We start from the raw sequence: 4102 nt of genomic DNA on the forward strand, positions 1-4102 counted from the left end.
TCTCTTTACTTTCTGTCCATTTATGTCCTTCAGACTAAAGTGTGTCTCTTGTAGACAGCATATTTTTGGATTTGTTTTTTAAATCCATTCAGCCACTTTGTTTCTTTTGATTGGAGAATTTAGACTATTTACATTGTAAGTAATTATTGAAAGGACTTACTATTGCCTTTAATTGTTCATTGTTTTCTGATTGTTTTGTAGATCTTTTGTTTCTTTCTTCTTTCTTGTTGTCTTTGCGATTTTTTGGGTTTTCTTAGTGGTACATGTTGATTTTTTTTCTATTTATCTTTTGTGCATGGACTATAGAGGTTATTTTTGTGGTTAACATGGGGCTTACATAACCTCTTTTTAGTGGATAACAACTTTAATCATATACAAAAACTCTACACTTTTATTTTTCTCCATGTTTTATGCCACAGTTTATATATTTTTATGTTGTATATAAAAATTATATATATATGTTCATATTAAATTATTATAGCTATAGTTTAAAAATTTTTTTGTATTTTAACTTTTATACTAGAATTGGAAGTGAAATACACACCGCTATTACAGTATTATTCTGATTTTGACTGTGTATTAAACTTTCCCTATGAGTTTTATACTTTCGTATGTTTTCTCTTCTCCTTCCTTCCTTCCTTTCTTCCTTCCTTCCTTCCTCTCTCCTATTATCTTTCTTTCCCTCCCTCCCTGTCTCCCTCCCTCCCTCCCTTCCTTCCTTCCGAGTCTTGCTGTGCTGCCTAGGCTGGAGTGCAGTGGCATGATCTTGGCTCACTGTAACCTCAGCCTCCTGGGTTCAAGTGATTCTCCTGCCTGAGGGAGAATCAAGTAATTCTGCTGAGTAGCTGGGACTACAGGCATGTGCCATCATGCCCGGCTAATTTTTGTATTTTTAGTAGAGATGGGGTTTCATCATGTTGGCCAGGCTGGTCTCAAACTCCTGGCTTCAATTGATCCACTTGCCTTGGCCTCCCCAAATGCTGGATTACTGGCATGAACCACCACCTCTGACCTCATATGTTTTTGTGTCTTACTTAGCATTCTTTCATTTCAATCTGAAGAATTCCCTTTAGCATTTTTTGGTAGGCAAGTCTTGTATTGATGAACTCTCTGAGCTCTTGTTTGTCTGGGAATGTCTTTATTGCTTTTTCATTTCTGAAGGATAGCTTTGCCAAGTACAGTATTTTTGCTTGTAATGTTTTATTTCAGCACTTTGAATATGTCATCCCACTCCTTTCTGACTTGCAGGATTTCTGTTGAGAAGTCTATTGTTAGCCTTATGTAGGTTCCCTTGTATGTGATGAGCTGCTTTTCTCTTGCTTCTTTCAAAATTTTCCATCTTTGACTTTCACAATTTTATTACAATATCTTGGAATATTCTTTTTTTGGGTTAATTTGTCTTGTGATTCTTTGAGTTTCATGGATGTAGATATGTATATCCTTTTCAAGATTTGGGAATTTTTAGTTAGTATTTCTTTAAATAAGCTTTTTGTCCTTTTTTCTCTCTTCTCCTTCTGACACTGTCATAATTTATACATTTGTATGCTTGATGGTGTCCATAGTCCTTTATGCTTTTTCTCTTTTTCCTTTTTTGATCCTCTAATTGACTAATTTCTGATGACATATCTTTGAATTCACTAATTCTTTCTTTTGCATGATTGAGTCAGTTGTTGAAACTCTTTATTGAATTTTTCTATTCTTTTATTATATTATTCAGCTCCAGGATTTCTGGTTTTTTTTGTCTTTACTATGGTTTCTATTTTTTTGTTAAACTTTTCGCTTTGTTCATGCATTATTTTCCTAATTTTGTTTAGTTGTCTATTTTGGTTTTCTTGCTTCTCATTGAGCTTCTTTAAGATAATTATTTGAATTCTTTTTCATGCAGTTTATAGATCTCATTTCTTTGGGGTTGGTTATTGGAGCTTTATTAGTTTCATTTGGTGGTGTCATGTTTACATGATCCTTTGTTATCTGTGTAGTCCTGCATTGGTGTCTGAATTTATTCAGGTTTAGTTCTTTCCACTCAAATGTAATAGGGTGTACAGAATGGCAGAGAAATTAGGGAGTTCTCAAGAGAATGGCTATAAAGATAGGTTATGAATTTTTCCATAAATGGGAAGAGAAATAAAGATAAAAATGATGCTGATTTAGATGAGAAGTAAAGAGACCAAATACTCAGGTGCTAATGGGGTTGAAGAACTGTTATGTTGGGAATAGTCCAACAAGCAAGATAGAGAATCAGAAAGGAGATGCTTTATGTAGTTAGTTTGGAGAATGGAGATTGGACAGTTTTGTGATACTTTCTAGAGTGAGATGAGACTATGGAGGAGGGGTAGTGGCAGAGAAGGTGGTTGAGTTGGAAGTCAGTGTATTCAATGAATCATCCATGTGGACACTGAAATCTCCCAGGAATGTGGTAAGGATTGGGTGGAAAGGAAAGGCAGGTGCCAAAATCTTCGATGAATGAAGAGTTAGTAAATGACTGCAGTAGGTTATGTGGAATAGCTAAATAATATGAACTTCAAAGAAGGAAGAGTCTTCTATAGGAGGATAAGCAACAAGGGGAATTGAGAGGGGTATTATTTCTAGCTTAGGACTAAGGAGTTCTTGAACCATGAGAGAATAATGGCCACCTCTTAAGAAGACTTACAGGGAAGGATTTTTATCAGGGAGACGCAGATTTCCATTTAAACCAAGAAGTGGATTGGGGGGAATATTCCAAAGAGCATAAGAGATCTCATGTTTTCCAGGAGGGTCAATATTAAGTGAGGGTACAGCTAAGATTTGCTACCATAATCAGGTCCTTCTGTCCTTTCCTGACTCTTTGCTTAACATATGCCCATTTATTTATCCATTTTTCTCATTGTCAATAACCAAAGGAAATGGAAATGTATAACTGGAATATTACGATATAAACTTTGGGAGAAAACTGAATATTAAAATCTATTAAAATTATTTTAAAGTCCAGTCCAAGATATAGCATTACAATAATGAGTTGTTTCCAATAATCAATAGAAAATAAGTGGAGGTGCATAATGACCCAGAGAGAATCTTCCCCAGGAACTGAGGTCCAGAGATGTATGATTGGATATTTTAACCTACTGGATCATAAGATTAGAAACATTTAATTGTATATTGTTCCTTTTAAGTAGACTGGGTACTATTCTCACGAGACCTTTGTTATATCTTTAATAGACAAGATACTTGCTATTTTACTTGCTCATGTTGTATAAAAAATTGACATAGGTGGAAGGCCCATGCTACCCTCAGTACAGGTAAACCTGTGGTAGTAATACCACAGTTACAACAATGATGACAACAATTGTCATAGCACTATAGAAAGACACAATACAGAAATCTAAAGTAATGAGAGTAGCGTACTGACTTTAAAACATATGAACTGACCTATTGCTATCAATATACTGGAAGAAATCTTTGTAAAATACAGAAGTATCCAAAGAGATAGAAGACATAATAGAAACATATTTCTTAACAATTTTTAACTCCTGGTTACCATTTGATTGTGGTAACCAGGGAGGGGGCACAATCAAGCAAACTAAACATCTGTAGAAAACAAAAAACTTAAAATCTCTTATATTTAGAAAGAGCCAGAAAACCTACAGAACATGTTTCCCTCTCAAGGGATTCTAATCCCAATTTAATGGTTCATATAGTTATAGTGAAGAGTTTGCATTTTAAATATTTTTGACAATACTTAAACCTAATTTTTTAATTTTTCTCTTATTTTATGTAAACAACATGTTTTAATTTATTTTTACTCAGCCTTAGGATGAAGGATTTTGTATCATTTTATGAAGAAAATCAATAATTTCATTGACAGAAACTAGCTATGTTTTGTCAAGTAAGGTTTACCAAATATTCTATGTTTTGTGTGCCTGTGGTATACCTTTAGGTTCACCTACTTCCCATAGGGACACATATAGTGGTACTTACCGGGGTCGGCCTAGCTGCTCTCTATCATGTCTTAATATTGGTGACTAAGCACTTTTCTGTAAAATGTAACCAAACTGTTGAGATGTTTTTCTTTTCTCAGTACTTCTAAAGACAAATTGCCATAGAGGGGAAAAAGAGACTCACAAGA

Source organism: Theropithecus gelada, chromosome 16 (assembly GCF_003255815.1).
Source record: "Theropithecus gelada isolate Dixy chromosome 16, Tgel_1.0, whole genome shotgun sequence".
NCBI lineage: Eukaryota > Metazoa > Chordata > Mammalia > Primates > Cercopithecidae > Theropithecus > Theropithecus gelada.